This window comes from Hordeum vulgare, chromosome 7H (assembly GCF_904849725.1).
Source record: "Hordeum vulgare subsp. vulgare chromosome 7H, MorexV3_pseudomolecules_assembly, whole genome shotgun sequence".
NCBI classification, from domain to species: domain Eukaryota; kingdom Viridiplantae; phylum Streptophyta; class Magnoliopsida; order Poales; family Poaceae; genus Hordeum; species Hordeum vulgare.
In genome coordinates, this window is record NC_058524.1 from 367,096,772 (window position 1) to 367,120,419 (window position 23,648).

Below are 23,648 nucleotides of genomic sequence, written 5' to 3' on the forward strand. Positions count from 1 at the left end.
GCCGGTTGAGGAGGAAGTTAATGATGATGATCATGAAACTCCGGTTCAAGTTTCTGTCGAACCACGCAGGTCGACGAGACCACGTGCTACTCCAGAGTGGTACGGTAATCTCGTCTTATCAATCATGTTGTTGGACAACAATGAACCTGCAAATTATGAAGAAGCAATGGTGGGCCCAGATTCCAACAAATGGCTAGAAGCCATCAAGTCCGAGATAGGATCCATGTATGAGAACAAAGTGTGGACTTTGGAGGTACTGCCTGAGGGCCGCAAGGCTATTCAGAACAAATGGATCTTTAAGAGGAAGACGGACGCTGACGGCAATGTGACCGTTTATAAAGCTCGACTTGTGGCAAAGGGTTTTTCACAAGTTCAAGGAGTTGACTACGATGAGACATTCTCACCCGTAGCGATGCTTCAGTCCGTCAGAATCATGTTAGGAATAGCTGCATTTTTCGATTATGAAATCTGGCAGATGGATGTCAAAACGGCGTTCCTTAACGGTTTCCTTAAGGAAGAATTGTATATGATGCAACCCGAAGGTTTTGTCGATCCTAAGAATGCTAACAAGGTGTGCAAGCTCCAGCGATCCATTTATGGACTGGTGCAAGCATCTCGGAGTTGGAACAAACGCTTTGATGAGGTGATCAAAGCATTTGGGTTTATACAAGTGGTTGGAGAATCTTGTATTTACAAGAAAGTGAGTGGGAGCTCTGTGGCGTTTCTAATATTATATGTGGATGACATATTGCTGATTGGAAACAACGTAGAGTTTTTGGAGGGCATAAAGGATTACTTGAATAAAAGTTTCTCTATGAAGGACCTAGGCGAAGCTGCTTACATTCTAGGCATTAAGATCTATAGGGATAGATCAAAACGCCTGATAGGACTTTCACAAAGCACATACCTTGATAAAGTTTTGAAGAGGTTCAAAATGGAACAGTCCAAGAAGGGGTTCTTGCCAGTTTTACAAGGTACGAGATTGAGTAAGACTCAGTGCCCAGCAACTGATGAGGATAGAGAGCATATGCGCTCCGTACCCTATGCTTCAGCCATAGGTTCTATCATGTATGCAATGTTGTGCACTAGACCGGACGTTAGCCTGGCAATAAGTATGGCAGGTAGGTTCCAGAGTAATCCAGGAGTGGATCACTGGACAGCATGATCACCACCAGTACTGTATGGGTGTTAGATTTATTACAATGTAATTCGCATGATGATGTGAGGGCTAGATTATTGACTCTAGTGCAAGTGGGAGACTGTTGGAATTATGCCCTAGAGGCAATAATAAATATAGTTGTTATTATAATTCCTTTATCAAGATAATCGTTTATTATCCATGCTATAATTGTATTGAATGAAGACTCATTTACATGTGTGGATACATAGACAAAACACTGTCCCTAGCAAGCCTCTAGTTGGCTGGCCAGTTGATCAAAGATGGTCAGTGTCTTCTGATTATGAACAAGGTGTTGTTGCTTGATAACTGGATCACGTCATTAGGAGAATCACGTGATGGACTAGACCCAAACTAATAAACGTAGCATGTTGATCGTGTCATTTTGTTGCTACTGTTTTCTGCGTGTCAAGTATTTGTTCCTATGACCATGAGATCATATAACTCACTAACACCGGAGGAATACTTTGTGTGTATCAAACGTCGCAACGTAACTGGGTGACTATAAAGATGCTCTACAGGTATCTCCGAAGGTGTTCGTTGAGTTAGTATGGATCAAGACTGGGATTTGTCACTCCGTGTGACGGAGAGGTATCTCGGGGCCCACTCGGTAATACAACATCACACACAAGCCTTGCAAGCGATGTAACTTAGTGTAAGTTGCGGGATCTTGTATTACGGAACGAGTAAAGAGACTTGCCGGTAAACGAGATTGAAATAGGTATGCGGATACTGACGATCGAATCTCGGGCAAGTAACATACCGAAGGACAAAGGGAATGACATACGGGATAATATGCATCCTTGGCACTGAGGTTCAAACGATAAGATTTTCGTAGAATATGTAGGATCCAATATGGGCATCCAGGTCCCGCTATTGGATATTGACCGCGGGGTCTCTCGGGTCATGTCTACATAGTTCTCGAACCCGCAGGGTCTGCACACTTAAGGTTCGACGTTGTTTTATGCGTATTTGAGTTATATGGTTGGTTACCGAATGTTGTTCGGAGTTCCGGATGAGATCACGGACGTCACGAGGGTTTCCGGAATGGTCCGGAAACGAAGATTGATATATAGGATGACCTCATTTGATTATCGGAAGGTTTTCGGAGTTACCGGGAATGACGAATGGGTTCCGGGAGTTCACCGAGGGGGCAACCCACCCCAGGGAAGCCCATAGGCCTTGAGGGTGGCGCATCAGCCCTTAGTGGGCTGGTGGGACAGCCCAAAAGGGCCCTATGCGCATTGGAAGAAAAATCAAAGAGAAAAGAAAAAAAAAGGAGGAGGTGGGAAAGGAAAGAAGGACTCCACCCACCAAACCAAGTAGGACTCGGTTTGGGGGGGGGGGAGTCCTTCCCCCCTTTGGCTCGGCCGACCCCCTTGGGGCTCCTTGAGCCCCAAGGCAAGGTCCCCCCTCTCCCACCTATATATACGGAGGTTTTAGGGCTGATTTGAGACGACTTTTCCACAGCAGCCCGACCACATACCTCCACGGTTTTTCCTCTAGATCGCGTTTCTGCAGAGCTCGGGCGGAGCCCTGCTGAGACGAGATCATCACCAACCTCCGGAGCACCGTCACGCTGCCGGAGAACTCTTCTACCTCTCCGTCTCTCTTGCTGGATCAAGGAGGCCGAGATCATCGTCGAGCTGTACGTGTGCTGAACGTGGAGGTGCCGTCCGTTCGGCACTAGATCGTGGGACTGATCGCGGGACGGTTCGCGGGGCGGATCGAGGGACGTGAGGATGTTCCACTACATCAACCGCGTTCACTAACGCTTCTGCTGTACGGTCTACAAGGGTACATAGATCACACATCCCCTCTCATAGATGGACATCACCATGATTGGTCTTCGTGCGCGTAGGAAAATTTTTGTTTCCCATGCGACGTTCCCCAACACAAACAGTACAGATGTATCACGGCCAACTGAAAATTTGAATCTACGAACAAAAGAGGCAGTGAGAGCAACATACTGTTCACATTTATCGGAGATGAATTTGTCGAGTCCGACGTTGTGAACAAGTGCATCAAACTCTTCTTTGAAACCTGCCTCAATCATGAATTCCTCAGAAGGCCATTCACATGGTTGTACATGCGTGTCCCTTGGTTGGTAAGGATCAGGCTCCCGAATCGCAAGACGGGGACCTCTCTTGCTTGAGGAACCACCATGATAGTTTCTCCTGAACATCTTCCTTTTCTGAAATTTTCAGTGACCCAAAGGAAAAGTGAACAAGGCTCAACTAAACTCGTAGCAACTACTCCAACAAGTGCCTAGAGGCCATATTACGCATCAAAACTACTTGGGACCAGCTAAAATTAGCATGCAAAGCTCAAGAACATGGTCATCAAGGCAGCAAAAATACGCGAAGTATAAGGCACTAGAGCAAAAACTAATTGGACCAATGGAGGGGTCACTTACCAAGGAGTAATTTCCCCAAAACAGTTCGCAGAATGGTGCTTTGAGCAAAGAGATCGAAAATCCCAGCAAGAGGAGCAAGAACACGGGTTTGAGCTGCGAAATGATTTTTCTGGAGGTAGGAGAAGCAGATGGGAGCTAGAATGAGTGGAGGGGGTGCACGTGGACCCCACAAGCTAGGTAGGCGCGGCCAGGGGGTGCCCGCGCCTCCAGGGCTTGTGGCCCACTGGTGCAGCCCCTAGACTAACTCTTCATCTCAGTATTTTTCAAAAAAATCCAGAAAAAATCATACTTGATTTTCAGGACGTTCGAAGAACTTTTATTTTAGGGGTACTTTTCCACGGGACGCTAAAACGGAAAATAGGGGAAACTAAACGAAACCTATCATTTTTCTTCTAAGCAACCGAAGGTGAAAGCTTGGAACACAGGTTTCTGACTCCTCGATTCATCCATCTCATGGTCATCGAAAGAAATCCGTCAATGAGGTTGATCAAGTCTCCTCGACAAACCTTTTCGAATCACAAAAAGAGAACGGAGAATTTTCGAATAGTCACTAGGTTACCTCAATGGGGATGTGTATCTCCCCAACAAGCATATCATACTTCATCTTAATAGGAGGTATAGGGCATTCAAAGCTCTCAATAAGAATCGATGAAGTTTTTTCGATAGCATTGATGCAATGTACTCGATATTGTTTCTTCGGAAAGTGCACCGTATGCTCATTACCGTTGTCATGGAAAGTGACATTGCCTTTGTTGCAATCAATAACAGCCCCTGCAGTGTTTAAAAAGGGTCTTCCAAGGATGACCGCCATGGCATCGTCCTCGGGAATATCCAAGATAACAAAGTCTATTAAGATAGTGACGTTCGCCGCCACAACAGGTACATCCTTGCAAATGCTGATAGGGAAAGCAGTTGATTTGTCGTCCATTTGCAGAGAGATTTCAGTGGGTGTCAACTTATCCAGTTCAAGTCTACGATAAAAAGAGAGAGGCATAACACTAACACCGGCTCCAAGGTCGCATAAAGCAGTTCTAACGTAGTTACCTTTAATGGAGCAAGGTATAGTGGGCACACCGGGATCACCTAGTTTCTTAGGAGTTCCACCCTTGAAGGTATAGTTAGCAAGCATGGTGGAAATCTCAACCTCAGGTATCCTCCTCTTATTAGTCACAATATCCTTCATGTCCTTAGCATACGGAGACATTTTGAGCATATCTGTCAAACGCATTTGCAGAAAGACAGGTCTAATCATTTCAACAAATCGCTCAAAATCCTCATCATACTTTTTCTTGGATGGTTTGGGAGGAAAGGACATGGGTTTCTGAACCCATGGTTCCCTTTCTTTACCATGCTTCCTAGCAGTGAAGTCAGTCTTATCGTATCTTCTATTCTTAGGTTGTGGGTTATCAAGATCAACAGGTTCAATCTCCACATCCTTATCATTGCTAGGTTGAGCATCTTCATGAACATCACTATTGATATTATCATTAGGCTCATGTTCATCACCAGATTGTGTCTCGGCATCAGAAACAGAGACATCGTTTGGACTCTCAGATGTATCAGCATCTGGGTTGCTAGCGTGCAGGTTCCTATCATCTTTCTTCTTCTTTTTAGGATGACTAGGTGCATCAGTGCTAACTCCTTAAGAATCTTGTTCAATCCTCTTCGGATGACCCTCAGGATACAAAGGTTCCTGGGTCATTCTACCGCCTCTAGTGACGACTCTGACGGAATTGTCATTCAACTTATTGAGCAAGTCATTTTGAGCCTTGAGTACTTGTTCTACCTAAGTAGTAACCATAGAGGCATGTTTACTCAGAAGCTTAAGATCATTGACATTTCTGTCCACACAAGCACTTAAATGACTAAGCATACAAGCATTCTGTTCGAATTGTCTGCTAACATAATCATTGAAGCTTTGTTGTTTGGCAACAAAGTTATCAAATTCATCCAGGCATAAGCTAGCATGTTTATCAAAAGGAATATCACTCTCATCAAACCTACGCAGAGAATTTACTTCTACTACCTATATCGGGTTATCAAGACCATGGATCTCTTCGATAGGTGGTAGATTTTTGACATCTTCAGATTTAATGCCTTTCTCTCGCATAGATTTCTTAGATTCTTGCATATCTTCAGGACAGAGGAATAGAATACCAATTTTCTTCGGAATTGGCTTAGGAGGTGGTTCGGGAATAGTCCAAGCATTCTCATTGCACAAGATGTTATTCAATAGGATCTCAGCTTGTTCTACGGTTCGTTCCCTAAAAACACAACCAGCACAACTATCTAAGTGGTCTCTAGAAGCATCGGTAGGTCCATTATAGAAGATATCAAGTATTTCGTTCTTCTCAAGAGGGTGATCAGGGAAAGCATTCAGCAGCTGGATGAGCCTCCCCCAAGCTTGTGGGAGACTCTCTTCTTCAGCTTGAGCAAAGTTGTATATTTCCTGCAAGGCAGCTTGCTTCTTATGGGCAGGGAAATATTTTTCAGAGAAGTAGTAGACCATATCCTGGGGACTACACACACAACTAGGAGCAAGAGAAGTGAACCAGGTCCTAGCATCATCCTTTAGCGAGAAAGGAAACAGCTTGAGGATATAGTAGTGGCGGATATTTTCCTCACTAGTGAATAGGGTGGCTATATCGTGCAGTTTGGTAAGATGGGCTACAACCGTTTCAGACTCATAACCGTGAAAAGGATTAGATTCGACCAGAGTGATTAACTCAGGATCGATAGAGAATTCATAATCCTTATCGGTCACAAAGATAGGCGAAGTAGCAAACTTCGGGTCGTATTTCATCCTAGCGTTCAGAGATTTTTCTTTTCACTTGCGCAGTAATTTCTCAACATCATAGCTATCCTTACATGCAAGAAATCCTCAGCTGTCTCTCCCTCCATAACATAACGCTCAGGCATATCAGGCAATTCAGGCATAATAGCAGGTTCTACTTCAATAGTATCAGCAGTTTCAGAAGTATCATCACATCTAGCAGGAACTCTAGCAATTTGTGCATCAAGGAATGCACCAAGTGGCAAAGAAGTATCAAGCATAGCATCATCAGGCAAAGTAGTATCAAGCATAGCATCATCATAAGCATCATGGGCAGCAGAAGTAGCATTATCAAGCACAGGCGACATATCACGATTTCTAGGAAGAGGCGGTGTCGCAAACTTACACATAACTGAAGGTGAATCAAGTGCACGGCTAGATCGCAGTTCCTTACCTGTCCTCGTAGTTGAGGTCAAGACTTTAGTTTATTGATCTCTCAGTTCTTCATAGTGACCAGCAGACGTAAATCCCAAGTGACTCAGAGAATATAGTTGTGCTTCCCCGGCAACGGCGCCAGAAAATAGTCTTGATAACCCATAAGTATAGGGGATCGCAACAGTTTTTGAGGATAGAGTATTCAACCCAAATTTATTGATTCTACTCAAGGGGAAGCGAAAGAATATTCTCAAGTATTAGCAGTTGAGTTGTCAATTCAACCACACCTGAAAAATTTAGTATCTGCAGCAAAGTATCAGTCGCAAAGTAGTGTGATAGCAGCAGTAGCAACAGTAACCAGTAGCAGCAAAGTGACAGCAGTAGCAACAGAGTAACACTAGCAGGAGTGACAGCAGTAGCAGCAAAGTAACATAGCAAGGACCAGAAGGAAAAGACTCGTAGGCATTGGATCGGTGATGGATGATTATGCCGGATGTGATTCATCATGCAACAGTTATAACACGGAGAGATAAGTAACTAGCTCCAGTTCGTCAATCTAATGTAGGCATGTATCCCGTATGTAGTCATACGTGCTTAGGGAAAAGAACTTGCATGACATCTATTGTCCATCCCTCCCGTGGCAGCGAGGTCCTAATGGAAACTACGGGATATTAAGGTTCTCCTTTTGTTAGAGCATATATCTCCATATGTGGTTTTGGTAATTGATGAAAATTCCTATGGACTAATGGTTGCCTTAAGTTATATTTATAGGATTTTTCCATAGGCACTTCTTGAAGTCCATCTGTTGGGTTCAAGGAGTTTATATGATGACCAAGATGGTATTCAAGGTATTATCCAAAGAATGGTCATAGAGACACTAGGTTGATCAAGATCTTAGACAAAGAGTAAATCAAGATGATCAACACACAAAGCGTATAAGATGTACCGAGAGGGATCAAGTGATCCCATGGTATGGTAAGCATTGTACATTACGTGTTTGTGTACTAACCCATGGTCTTTGTGAGAGTCCTATGTGGGGGTTAGGTGTGCTTCCATGGGCTTGCGTCAAAAGGAAGATCTCATACAGCCCATGAAGGATGACGTCAAGTGGCGATCGTCATCAAGATTGTGGTGTGCAAGTTCAAGTGGATCATCACGAATATATCATTGAAACTATTGTTAATGATCATGTGTTGATAAGGACAAGCTCATGTGCTAACAAGGACAAGATCAAGATAAGCATTCCTGAGCACTACATGCTTGATTCTTGTGGATGTTCACATGGTGGACAAATGAAGATGAATACATAAGCTAGGCTTTCTACATTGTGTATGGGAGAGCTACTTGAAGACTTCATCATGTCTTGCTTCCACTTGAGCCAAGAAGGAACGACAACATCAAGCTCAAGTGAAAGGGATAACTCAAAGGTATCAGTTCCTTTGACGTTAGTTGTGCGGAGTGATGATCAGCGAATAAAAGTATACACTCAAGTATGGATCATCAGTACCCCTTTTATGATTCTTGAGTCTTTAGGGATCCCGCACTATTAAGAGGGGATCACAGGTTTTGCGATGAACTTGCTCAAACTACATCTCCACTGCTCTGCTGTTATCTGAAAACAGAACCAGTGCCTCGGACATCCGGCTTCCTCCGCACGTCCGAGGGCCGGACGACCGACTGCTTCGGAAATCCGGAATCCTATACCAGAGAAATCAGAGCCATATAACTCGGACTTCCGGCTCCCTCCGGATGTCCGAGGCTCGGATATCCGACCAGCTTCGGAATTCTAGAACTATGCACCAGAGAAACTTAAGCCATATAACTCGGACTTCCGGCTCCCTCCGGACGTCCGAGGGCCGGTCAAGGGTCGGACGACCGACAGGCTTCGGAAATCCGGAGCCCTGCACCACAAGAACATGAGCTCTATTACTCGGATTTCCGGCTCCCTCCGGACGTCCGAAGGCCGGACGTCCGTCCCCTTACGGAAATTCGGAACCTCCCACCAGAAGAAGTTGAGTCGAATAACTCGGATTTCCGGCCTTCTCCGGACGTTCGGTCGCTGTTCAATTCACAGTGTTTCCAGTCATAGCTACAGCCCTGGGACGTTCGACCCCTTGCGAACGCCCGGACTTCCGAGAACTGCCGGACGTCCGGACCCTGTGTGACTTAAAGTGTCCCCAACGGTTGTTTTTCTCTCCCACTATAAATACCCCTCTCCCACTTCGTGAGAGGGTGCCCAACACAGCCTTATCCTCATAAGAACACACTTCTACCTCACACACATTTGCTCACACCAAATCTTAGATCCCAAGAGCATTTGTGAGCCCCTTTGAGAGTTGTTCCAATCAAAAGATAGATTGTCTCCCTCTCCTCCTCTCAACCCAAGCTATTTGAGATTTGAGAAAGTTTTGAGCATTCCCTATGATCTTGTTACTCTTGGAGGTTGGAGACTCCTAGGCGGTAGGAGTTCTTCGGAGAGGAATCAATCCGTGTGATTACCCCCCGGAAAAGTTTGTGAGGGTTTGGAAGCCACCACAAAGGCTTACCACTAGTGGTTGAGAAACGCCTTCGTGGTGTTATCTCAAAGGGAGAATAGGGTGAGCCTTTGTGGCGTTGGTGTGCCTTCGTGGTAACATCCACCTCTCTAACGGTGACTAGCTTCCCTCCAAGGAAGTGAACATCGGGATACATGTTCGTCTCAGTGACCTTGGTTATCCTTAACCCTAACTCCTTACTTGTGGTTTACTTGTGTTACTTGAGCATACATACATTGCATATTGTTTGTGCTCATTATATTGTGTTGGCTATTTATTGTACAAGATTAATCATTCAAGCATACCCTCTATATCCACATGTTCATACTTGCAGCCTTTGATATATCGTGTGATATAGTGTGATCTAGTATCTTGGGTTGTTCACCTACTTGTCGTGTGATATAGCTCAAGTAAGTTTGTGTAACTTACTTGTGCTTGTTAGTAACTGTATTGTGTCCATCTTAGTAGATCGTGTTGTTGATACACGTTGCAGTGCCTAGTGCATTTAGGATTTGTACTTGACAAGTACCCTCTTAGTTTATTTCCGCATTAGTTTCAAGCCAAATCCGTAGAAGTTTTTAAATAGCCTATTCACCCCCCCCCCTCCAGGCGTCATCGAGGTCTTTTCACCTTTTAATAAAGAACCGGATCAACGCATTAACACTTGGTGAATACATGAACTCCTCATACTATGGTCATCTCCGGGAGTGGTTTCGGCTATTGTCACTCCGGGGTTGCTGGGTCATAACACATAGTAGGTGACTACAACTTGCAAGATAGGATCTAAAACACACATATATTAGCGACAACATAATAGGTTCAGATCTGAAATCATGGCACTCGGGCCCTAGTGACAAGCATTAAGCATGGCAAAGTAGTAGCAACATCAATCTCAGAACATAGTGGATACTAGGGATCAATCCCCGTCAAAACTAACTCGACTACATGATAGATCTCATCCAACCCATCACTGTCCAGCAAGCCTACGATGACATTACTCACGAACGGTGAAGAGCATCATGGAATTGGCGATGAAAGAAGGTTGATGATGACGATGGCGACGATGTCCCCTCTCCGGAGCCCAGAACGGACTAAAGATCTGTCCTCCAGATGAAGAACAGGAGGTGGCGGCGCCTCCGTATCGTAAAAGGCGATGAACTCTTCTCCTTGATTTTTTTTCGGGCGAGACGGGCTAAATAGAGCTGGATTTGGAGGCGGTGGAGCGTCGTGGGCTCCACAAGCCTGCCAGGCGCGGCAGGGGGTCGCGCCTGGTGGGCTTGTGGGCTCCACGCTCCACATCCTCCGTTGATTCTTGCACCGGTATTTTTCATAAATTCCAGAAAAATTCTCCGTAAATTTTCAGGTCATTTCGAGAACTTTTATTTCTGCGCAAAAACAACACCATGACAATTGTGCTGAAAACAGCGTTAGTCCGGGTTAGTTTCATTCAAATCATGTAAATTAGAGTCCAAAATAAGGGCAAAAGAGTTCGGAAAAGTAGATACGACGGAGATGTATCAATCATCATATTGTCAAATTGGACATGTAAAATCTTATTTGCAAGCGTCGGCTGCTCACACGAGCTGTAAGTTAGCGCGTGTGCTGGAGCTGCTCGCGCGCGCCATATTTTGCAACGGCCGTTGGAGCCAGCGCTGTGCCGTGCGCAAAAGAAAGCTATTTTCGCGCCCGAAAAAGGTTTTAGCGCGCCTCGCGGTTGCGCGTTTGTTGAAGATGCTCTAAGGTATAACCGTAGAGGAAGGAGTTGAGTTATGCGCTTTTACAAAAATGGCATTGCCATCTTTTACAGTTCTGTACCTGGTATGCAAGTATTTGTGGGCCTAGTATATTACATGTGGGTCTAATATGTAAATGAGAGTAGGAAAAACTATATACAATCCTGGTCGTGATCCACTTTGATATTGACCAGGATCATTAAGGGTAACATGCCGATTTCAGGGATTGTAAGGTTGAGGTTTGATTTCAAAGAGCTATGTGAGTTTAAGGTTTAAAATAGACTTTAAGACTTTACTCATGACCTTGAGAGGTATCTCGACACCAAAAGCACGTACCAATCGAGCCCGTTTAGTTGTTGGTTCGGTCACGGTCAGACCGATAATCGTCCCGATTATAGCTAGCTCCATCCATGGATCCATCGGCCGTTGCAATCCATCCATCCATCTGTTTCATCCTACTACTAAGATGCATACCGCTAACCACTAGCTGAGGTTGCTACCTAGTACCTACTGACGGGACACGAATCGCATAACCAACAAACAAACCAATGGCTCGTTGTATCGGTTCGTTACACGAATGGCGCTAGCTTAGCAACACATTTCCTTACCGTCCTAGCGGCCGATGTGGATGGAGCCACGCTTAGCAGTGCTACCGTAGCTACCTAGGTACGTCTAAATGGTCCCTGCATTGCATTAGTTGCACGCTTCAAGTGTCTTGTGTGGATATACGTATTGAGATTGTTCTGATGGGGTCGATGCGTTACAATTTACAAAGAGAGGGAAAGAGCGGAGCTAGCTAGGCGTGCAGTGCAGGGATAATTAGTTGGCCCATCCTGCCTAGTACTATTCCCTCCATTTTTAAATATAAAATCTTTAAAAAAATCATCATAAACTACATACAAAACAAAATAAATGAATTTACATTCTAAAATATGTCTATGTACATCTTTATTTAATCTATAATAAATTTATAAAATATTTTATACTTAGAAACGAAGGAAGTAGTACGAAGGTTGCTGACTAGCATTTCGCAGTGACTACTCACTAGAAATTCTCCAATATGCATGCATGGTGGTGCTGAATGACCTCACTCGGTGGGTCGATCGTTTTGGAAAAGAAAACGAGTCGCACTACGTAACTAGCTAGCTAGCTAGCTTACCTTTAGATGCATGATTACAGTTTATTTACTTAGTTTTTGATCGGTTAGGTTGGCTATAGTGAAAAATATCATATAATAGTATCATGCATATAATATTATTGTATGATACTATCTTTATAATATGTAGTATTATAAAATAATATCATAGATGATCTTATTTATTGACATGCATGACATATAATATCATATTATTTAACACGTTACGGTATCTACCTATGTTACTCTAACCCTTCTCTTTTATTTAATTGTGTGTCACATCAGCATGTTTACTAGTCCAAAGTACATGATACTATCTAAGTTACTATGGCCAGCCTTATATATACGAGTTCTTTGTTGTGCTGGAGATATACACACACTTTCATTTTAGGGCTCCTTTGATTTAAAGAAATTATATTTCATTTTTAAAGGATTGAAATTCTTAAGATTTGTTTCTACATTGGTTCTTTGATTCATAGGATTGAATCTCATAGGAATTTTTCTATGAAATGTTTTGTACTATATTTCAGAGAAAACCTAACATCCACTTTAATCTTTTTTACAATTCTTTTATTTTTCTGTCACATCAAACACCTATTGCTAATTTTATAGGGTCAAATAAACATGCCTCTACAACCCTTTGTTTTTTCTGTTCTTGCATTTTTTAAATCCTTAGAATCAAATATGCCCTTTTTAAGCACAAACCATAGAACAATAGTTCTACGGTATTTTGCATTAAAATTCAAAAATACAAAATACAAATAAAAGGATCGTAGAGATCCAGATAAAAGAAAATTTAACCAATGCATGTTCTTGTAAACATGGTAACTAAGAGATTAGAAGTTATTATTTAACCACTGGTTGAATTCCCCTGAATGCTTTTTTATCTTATACTAAAGAAGCTTTAGATCTTTCTTAAGATGAACAAGATGCAGGCGACTCCCACCTCCCACCTCCCGCACTGGCGACTCCATGGCAATCTGGACTTCTAGCCGGCGTGCTCCTCCACCACTCGGTGCATCATCTCCAGTGCACTGCCACGATCACGTACGTGCTTTTTCTTGGCTTGCATGGGTGGCTCCACGTTGGATCTGGATTTCTCCCCTGGTGCAACTTTTGCGGATAAAGTTTTCTACTCCTATGGCTTCTCTGTACACCCGATGCATCGTCGTCGACCTTTCATCATGGTGGTATCTTTTGGTCGTCATACTTTTCGCCTCACTGAGGATTCCGTAGTTGCGGCGTTGGAGTCTCCCATTGGGGGTTCCGCCATTGATCTTATGGTGACGAAGATCTCTGACTCGGTTTTCTCCTTCCTGGTTTCTTGCAAACAAGTTGGTTTTCATATCTTGGATTTACGTTCTTACAAGTGCTCCAGTTTTAAATGTTTCTTTCATTTATGGGTAATGGTGGCCCGTATTGGAACCGGGAATTTTCTTTATGGAAGAAACAGTGTGGTGTTGAATGGGTTTTGGTCAGCCCCTCTAAGCGACGAGTTGCACTAGATCTGATGGCAATGCATTCCAGGCCAGGAAAATCATGTTTAAAATTTGGATCATCTACACGTAAGAAGCTCTCTTTTGCAACCCTCCAACAGTATGAGGTTTGCAAGGGTTATCGATGTCCTTTCACGCAGGATGAACTGTTGACTTTACAATCTGCTGGTTATTCTGTTCCAATGCAGGAGCGTGTCATCATCAATGCACCACCACCGGTTGAACTCCGATGGACGAAGGCGACACCTCATATTACTTTTGGCACAGTTTGTCAGTCGACGTCATCGCCCAGATTGTACGGCAAGGAAACAAATATCCCCGTGATTGATGGGATTTCTCCCTCTCATTGCGCTGATCGGGTGACCCCCTCACCCTCAAGCGGGATTTCAAAATCTTTGGATTTCTCAGGGATGGATACTTTTACCTCTAGGCTTGATTCTGCTAAACCTAATGGGCCATCGGTGAGCTCTCCTTTGATGGGTCCAGAAATACCTTCCTCGCAAGAAGCCCACCAACAGTTTGACAAACTGATCAACGGCATGGTTCCGGAGATATTTTCCTGCACGATCTGCTCAGAACGTGGGCACCTAGCTCCCAACTGCACGTCGCTGATATGCTCCTCCTGCGGCTATGTGGGCCATTCCAAATCTAATTGTACTTCTTTTATGCGTGATAATTGTCTTACTTGGAAACGTAAGAGCCCCACCACCTCCCATGTCGCCGATTTCTCGGGAACCTCTATTGTTCTTGTGGAAGCCGCACCGCCTGCCGAACACTTCCTGCCTGTCCTATCGCACTCATAGCCTCCCAGGACTCCATCAGAGACACCGCCATTGACACCTCCTCCACCTGCAACTCTCCCTGACATGGCCAACTTCGAGCTCGACCCTGAGCGGTTTGTGCCTCCAAGCCATAACATCATTGACGGAGGCCCTGACCGCCTCCCGCGGACGTTCATCACACCGGCAAACCCCATTGCCCGCAGACATGAACAGTACGTTATACCAAAGTCATGCCTGCCCCCCTGCTGATCAAGTCGCTCAGGTACGGCAGGAGGTTGTTGATCTTCTCCACAACCTCGGCTTTAATGTCCGCTCTGCTCAACCATGGATTGAGGGGGTAGGTTTATTTGAGCTTAGGGAAGCTGGAGAGAGCTTTGCTGCCGCTCGGATGGTTCCCCAAGCTATGGGGGATGACACTTTTGTCAGATGCATGCGGCACAATGAGGGAGTAGGATTTAGAGGGGTTGCTGGCTTTCGTCAGGGTTGTTTGATGTTTTTAGGCGTTCCTTTGGATTACCGCAATACTAATGATCTTCGGGCTGTGGTTAATACTTTTGGGGAATTTCATCATTGGGTCAGTGATGATCCATATCTTGTCCGTTCCATCGTCTTTGCGTCTTTCCCAAATGATATTCTGGTACCCCGCAGTGTCACTTTTTCGGAATATGCTGCTTGGGGTGGGGCGAGGGTTTCTTGGTCTGCACCTCTGTTCATCTTGGGTGCAGGTTTTGCTGAGCAAATGCCGAACGATGAGAATCCTATGCCCCTTGATGGCAATCCGCATCCACTGCCAAGACAGTTGGAGTAGAACAACATGTTATTCGCTCTTCCGCCATACCCAGCGCTGGGCTAGAATGTTGTGCCACCACCACCACCAACCCCAATGTCTGAGCCGCCAGCTCAACACGATGATGGCGGTTGGGGTTGGCCCCCTGAAGCTCCTGTGGAGGAACCTGCCGCTTCAGATCAAGACCAGGAGTCCATGGTTGTTGATCAACCAACTTCTTCCAACTCTGTTCAGGAGATTGTGGTGGTTGATCCTCAACCGGCTGATGCTGAAGCCGCTGCAGAAGATGATGCTGCAGGAGAGGAGGGGGGTGATGATGATGTTGTGGACGCTCCTGCCGCTCCTAATGGGGGCAATGCTGCTGCAGAGGAGGCTGCCAAAGACATGGCACCTGAGGAGGAGGATGCTGCTGTTGGGGAACGTCGCATGGGAAACAAAAACATTCCTACGCGCACGAAGACCTGTCATGGTGATGTCCATCTACGAGAGGGGATTTCCGATCTACGTACCCTTGTAGATCGCACAGCAGGAAGCGTTAAGAAACACGGTTGATGTAGTGGAACGTCCTCACGTCCCTCGATCTGCCCCGCGAACCGTCCCACGAACCGTCCCGCGATCCGTCCCACGATCCGCTCCGATCTAGTGCCGAACGGACGGCACCTCCGCGTTCTGCACACGTACAGCTCGACGATGATCTCGGCCTTCTTGATCCAGCAAGAGAAACGGAGAGGTAGATGAGTTCTCCGGCAGCGTGACGGCGCTCCGGAGGTTGGTGGTGATCTGTCTCAGCAGGGCTCCGCCCGAGCTCCGCAGAAATACGATCTAGAGGAAAAACCGTGGAGGTATGTGGTCGGGCTGCCGTGGCAAAGTTGTGTCTCAAAAACCCTCAGTATCTCTAGTATATATAGGAGGGAGGGAGGGGAGGAGGCAGCCTCAAAACCTCAAGGTTTGGCCGAAATTGGAGGTGGAGGAGTCCTACTCCAATCCTACTTGGAGTAGGATTCCACCTTCCCACTTGGAAACTCTTTCCACCTTGTGTTTTTTCCTTCTCAAACCTTATGGGCCTTAGTGGGAACTTATTCCAGCCTACTAGGGGCTGGTTTATCTCTTCCTATAGCCCATGAGACCCCTTGGGGCGTGACACCCCTCCCGATGGTCCCCGGCACCCCTCCCAGCACTCCCGGTACACTACCGATGAGCCCAAAACTTTTCCGGTGACCAAAACAGGACTTCCTATGTATCAATCTTTACCTCCGGACCATTCCGGAGCTCCTTGTGACGTCCTGGATCTCATCTAGGACTCCGAACAACTTTCGGTTACCAACACCTATAACTCAACTATACCGAAACATCACCGAACCTTAAGTGTGCAGACCCTGCGGGTTCGAGAACTATGTAGACATGACCTGAGACACTCCTCGGTCAATATCCAATAGCTGGACCTGGATGCCCATATTGGATCGTACATATTCTCCGAAGGTCTTATCGGTTGAACCTCAGTGTCAAGGATTCATATAATCCCGTATGTCCTTCCCTTTGTCCTTCGGTATGTTACTTGCCCAAGATTCGATCGTCGGTATCCGCATACCTATTTCAATCTTGTTTACCGGCAAGTCTCTTTACTCGTTCCGTAATACAAGATCCCGTGACATACACTAAGTCACATTGCTTGCAAGGCTTGTGTGTGATGTTGTATTACCGAGTGGGCCCCAAGATACCTCTCCGTCACACGGAGTGACAAATCCCAGTCTTGATCCATACTAACTCAACGCACACCTTCGGAGATACCTGTAGAGCATCTTTATAGTCACCCAGTTACGTTGTGATGTTTCATACACACAAGGTATTCCTCCGGTGCCAGTGAGTTATATGACCTCATGGTCATAGGAATAAATACTTGACACGCAGAAAAACAGTAGCAACAAAATGACACGATCAACATGATACGTTCATTAGTTTGGGTCTAGTCCATCACATGATTCTCTTAATTTTGTGATCCCGTTATCAAGTAACAACACTTGCCTATGGTCAGGAAACCTTGACCATCTTTGATGAACGAGATAGTCAACTAGAGGCTTACTAGGGACAGTGTTTTGTCTATGTATCCACACAAGTATTGTGTTTCCAATCAATACAATTATAGCATGGACAATAAACGATTATCATGAACAAAGAAATATAATAATAACTAATTTATTATTGCCTCTAGGGCATATTTCCAACAGTCTCCCACTTGCACTAGAGTCAATAATGTAGTTCACATCACCATGTGATTTCAACGAATCCAACACCCATATAGTTCTGGGGTCTGATCACATCTTGCTCGTGAGAGAGGTTTTAGTCAACGGTTCTGAAACTTTCAGAACCCTGTGTTCTTCACAAATATTTATGTCATCTTATAGATGCTGCTACTACGTGCTATTCGGAAATACTCCAAATATCTACTCTACTATACGAATCCGTTTCACTACTCATAGTTATTCGGATTAGTGTCAAAGCTTGCATCAACGAAACCCTTTACGACGAACTCTGTAACCACCTCCATAATCGAGAAAAATTCCTTAGTCCATTAGTCACTAAGGATAACTTTGACCGTTGTTCAGTGATTCAATCCTGGATCACTCTCTATACCTCTTAACAGACTTGTGACAAGGCACATATCAGGTGCGGTACACAGCATGGCATACTGTAGAGTCTACGTCTAAGGCATAGGGGACGACCTTCATCCTTTCTCTTTCTTCTGCCGTGGTCGGGCTTTTGAGTCTTACTCATATTCACACCTTACAACACAGCCAAGAACTCTTTCTTTGCTGATCTATTATGAACTCCTTCAAAAACTTGTCAAGGCATGCATTTCATTTGAAAGTCTTGTTTAGCATTTTGATCTATCTCCACAGATCTTGATGCTCAATGTTCAAGCATCTCTATCTAGTTCTTCCTTTGAAAAACTCATTTCAAACTACCTTTTATGCTTCACAGAAATTCTACATTACTTCTGACCCACAATATGTCAACCACATATACTTATCAGAAACTCTATAGTGCTCCCACTCACTTCTTTGGAAATACAAGTTACTCATAAACCTTGTATAAACCCAAAAGCTTTGATAAACTCATCAAAGCATATATTCCAACTCCGAGATGCTTGTACCAGTCCATAGAAGGATCGCTGGAGCTTGCATACTTGTTAGCACCCTTAGGATCGACAAAACCTTCTGGTTTGTATTACATACAACCTTTCCTCAAGGAAACCATCGAGGAAACAATGTTTTGACATCCTATGTGCAATATTTCATAAATAATGCAACAACTGCTAACTTAATTCCAACAGACTTTTAGCATCGCTATGAGTGAGAAAGTCTCATCATAGTCAACTCGTTGAACTTTGTCGGAAACATCTTTGCGACAAGTCGAGCTTTTCTTAATGGTGACGTTTCACCATCATCGTCCGCCTTCCTTATAAATATCCATATTTACTTAATAGTCCTACGGCCACCAAGTAGTTCTTCCAAACTCTATACTTTGTTCTCACACATGGATTCTCTCTCGGATTTCATGGCCTCCAGCCATTTGTCGGAATCCAGGCCCACCATTGCTTCTCCATAACTCGTAGGTTCATTGTTGTTCAACAACATGACCTCCAAGACAGGGTTACCGTACCACTCTGTAGTAGTACGCGACCTTGTCGACCTACGAGGTCTGTAGTAACTTGATCTGATGCTCAATGATCACTATCATAAGCTTCCACTTCAATTGGTGTAGGCGCCACAGGAACAACTTCATGCGCCCTAGTACACACTAGTTGAAGTGATGGTTCAATAACCTCATCAAGTTCTATCACCCTCCCACTCAATTCTTTCGAGAGAAACCTTTCCTCGATAAAAGACCCGTTTCTAGAAACAAACACTTTGCTTCCGGATCTGAGATAGGAGATGCACCCAACTGTTTTGGATATCCTATGAAGATGCAATTATCTGCTTTGGGTTCGAGCTTATCAGACTGAAACTTTTTCACATAAGTGTCGCAGCCCCAAACTTTCAAGAAACGGCAGCTTAGGTTTCTCCAAACCATATTCTATACTGTGTCATCTCAACGGAAATACGCGGTGCCCTATTTAAAGTGAATGCGGTTGTCTCTAATGTATAACCCATAAACGATAGTGGTAACCCGATAAGAGACATCATAGTATGCACCATATCAAATAGGTTGTGGCTATGACACCATCACACCATGGTGTTCTTGGTGGCATGAATTGCGAAACAACTTCCACATTGTCTTAACTGTGTACCAAAACTCGCAACTCAGATATTCATCTCTATGATCATATCGTAGACAGTTTATCCCCTTGTTACGACGAACTTCACTCTGAAACAGAATTGAACTTTTCAATATTTCAGACTTGTGATTTATGAAGTAAATACTCATATATCTACTCAAATCGTCATTGAAGTAAGAACATAATGATATCCACTACGTGCCTCAGCACCCAATGTATTGCATACATCAAAATGTATTACTTCCAACAAGTTACTATCTTGTTTCATCTCAATGAAAACAAGGCCTTGCTCATGTGGTATGATTTGCATGTCACAAGTGATTCAAAATCAAGTGAGTATAAAGATCCATCAGCATGGAGCCTCTTCATGCAATTTATACCAACATGACTCAAGCGGCAGTGCCACAAGTAAGTGGTACTATCATCATTACCTTGTATCTTTTGGCACCAATATCATGAACATGTGCAACACTACGATCGAGATTCACTAAACCATTGAAGGTGATCATTCAAGCAAATAGAGTAACCATTATTCTCTTTAAATGAATAATCGTATTGCAATAAACACGATCCAATCATGTTCATGCTTAACGCAAGCACCAAATAATAATTATTTGGGTTTAACACCAATCCCGATGGTAGAGGGAGCGTGCGACGTTTGATCATATCAACCTTGGAAACACTTCCAACACGTATCGTCACCTCGCCTTTAGCTAGTCTCCATTTATTCCGTAGCTTTCATTTTGTTTTACTAATCACTTAGCAACCGAACCGGTATCCAATACCCTCGCGCTACTAGGAGTACTAGTAAAGTACACATCAACATCATGTATATCAAATATACTTCTTTCGACTTTTCCAGCCTTCTTATCTACCAAGCATCTAGGGTAGCTCCGCCTCAGTGACCGTTCCCCTCATAACAGAAGCACTTAGTCTCGGATTTGGGTTTAATCTTGGGTCTCTTCATTAGTGCAGCAACTGTTTTGCCGTTTCACGAAGTATCCCTTCTAGCCCTTGCCTTTCTTGAAACTTAGTGGTTTTACTAACCATCAACTATTGATGCTCCTTCTTGATTTCTACTTTCGCAGTGTCAAACATCGCGAATCGCTCAAGGATCATTGTATCTATCCTTGATATGTTATAGTTCATCACGAAGCTCTCACAGCTTGGTGGTAGTGACTTTGGAGAACCATCACTATCTCATCTGGAAGATTAACTCCCACTTGATTCAAGCGATTGTCGTATTTAGACAATCTGAGCACACGCTCAACGATTGAGCTTTTCTCCTTTACTTCATGGACAAAGAATCTTGTCGGAGGTCTCATACATCTTAACAAGGGCACAAGCATGAAAACACAATTTCATCTCTTTAGAACATCTCTTATGTTCCATGACGTTTCAAAACGTCTTCGGCGCCTTGCTTCTAAGCCATTAAGTATTTTGCACTGAACTATCGCGTAGTCATCAGAAACGTGTATGTCGAATGTTCACAACATCCACAGACGACGCTCGAGGTGCAGCACACCGAGTGGTGCATTAAGGACATAAGCCTTCTGCGCAGCAACGAGGACAATCCTCAGTTTTACAGACTGAGTCCGCAAAGTTTGCTACTATCAACTTTCAACTAAATTTTCTCTAGGAACATATAAAAATAGTAGAGCTATAGCGCAAGCTACATCGTAATTCGCAAAGACCATTAGACTATGTTCATGACAATTAGTTCAAATGATCATATTACTTAAGAACTCCCGGTCAAAAAGTACATCTCTCTAGTCATTTGAGTGGTACATGATCCAAATCCACTATCTCAAGTCCGATCATCACGTGAGTCGAGAATAGTTTCAGTGGTAAGCATCTCTATGCTAATCATATCAACTATACGACTCATGCTCGACCTTTCGGTCTCATGTGTTCCGAGGACATGTTTGCACATGCTAGGCTCGTCAAGCTTAACCCGAGTGTTCCGCGTGTGCAACAGTTTTGCACCCGTTGTATGTGAACGTTGAGTCTATCACACCCGATCATCACGTGGTGTCTCGAAATGACGAACTGTCGCAACGGTGCACAGTCGGGGAGAACACAATTTCGTCTTGAAATTTTAGTGAGAGATCACCTCATAATGCTACCGTCGTTCTAAGCAAGATAAGGTGCATAAAGGATTAACATCACATGCAATTCATAAGTGACATGATATGGCCATCATCAAGTGCTCCTTGATCTCCATCACCAAAGCACCGGTATGATCTTCTTGTCACTGGCGCCACACCATGATCCCCATCATCATGATCTCCATCATCGTGCCACCATCGAGGTTGTCGTGTATGCTATGCTACTACTACTAAAGCTACGTCCTAGCAATATAGTAAACGCATATGCAAACACAAACGTTAGTTTAAAGACAACCCTATGGCCCCTGCCGGTTGCCGTAGCATCGACGTGCAAGTCGATATTAACTATTACAACATGATCATCTCATACATCCAATATATCACATTACGTCGTTGGCCATATCACATCACAAGCATACCCTGCAAAAACAAGTTAGACGTCCTCTAATTGTTGTTGCATGTTTTACGTGGTTGCCATGGGTATCTAGTAAGATCGCATCTTACTTACGCAAACACCACAACGAAGATGTATGAATTGCTATTTAACCTCTCTCCAAGGACATCCTCGGTAAATCCGATTCAACTAAAGTTGGAGAAAACGACACTCGCCAGTCATCTTTGAGCAACGGGGTTGCTCGTAGCGATGAAACCAGTCTCTCGTAAGCGTACGAGTAATGTCGGTCCGACCCGCTTCGATCCAACAATACCGCGGAATCAAGAAAAGACTAAGGAGGGAAGAAAATCGCACATCACCGCCCACAAAAACTTTTGTGTGCTACTCGAGATAACATCTATGCATGAACCTAGCTCATGATGCCACTGTTGGGGAACGTCGCATGGGAAACAAAAAAATTCCTACGCACACGAAGACCTATCATGGTGATGTCCATCTACGAGAGGGGATTTCCGATCTACGTACCCTTGTAGATCGCACAGCAGGAAGCGTTAAGAAACGCGGTTGATGTAGTGGAACGTCCTCACGTCCCTCGATCTGCCCCGCGAACCGTCCCACGAACCGTCCCACGATCCGTCCGACGATCCGCTCCGATCTAGTGCCGAAAGGACGGCACCTCCGCGTTCAGCACACGTACAGCTCGACGATGATCTCGGCCTTCTTGATCCAACAAGAAAGACGGAGAGGTAGATGAGTTCTCCGGCAGCGTGACGGCGCTCCGGAGGTTGGTGGTGATCTATCTCAGCAGGGCTCCGCCCGAGCTCCGCAGAAATACGATCTAGAGGAAAAACCGTGGAGGTATGTGGTCGGGCTCCCGTGGCAAAGTTGTGTCTCAAAAACCCTCAATACCTCTAGTATATATAGGAGGGAGGGAGGGGAGGAGGCAGCCTCAAAACCTCAAGGTTTGGCCGAAATTGGAGGTGGAGGAGTCCTACTCCAATCCTACTTGGAGTAGGATTCCACCTTCCCACTTGGAAACTCTTTCCACCTTGTGTTTTTTCCTTCTCAAACCTTATGGGCCTTAGTGGGAACTTATTCCAGACCACTAGGGGCTGGTTTATCTCTTCCCATAGCCCATGAGACCCCTTGGGGCGTGACACCCCTCCCGATGGTCCTCGGCACCCCTCCCGGCACTCCCGGTACACTATCGATGAGCCCGAAACTTTTCCGGTGACCAAAACAGGACTTCCTATATATCAATCTTTACCTCCGGACCATTCCAGAGCTCCTCGTGACGTCCTGGATCTCATCTGGGACTCCTAAAAACTTTCGGTTACCAACACCTATAACTCAACTATACCGAAACCTCACCGAACCTTAAGTGTGCAGACCCTGCGGGTTCGAGAACTATGTAGACATGACCCAAGACACTCCTCGGTCAATATCCAATAGCGGGACCTGGATGCCCATATTGGATCCTACATATTCTCCGAAGATCTTATCGGTTGAACCTCAGTGTCAAGGATTCATATAATCCCGTATGTCATTTCCTTTCTCCTTCGGTATGTTACTTGCCCGAGATTCGATCGTCGGTATCCGCAT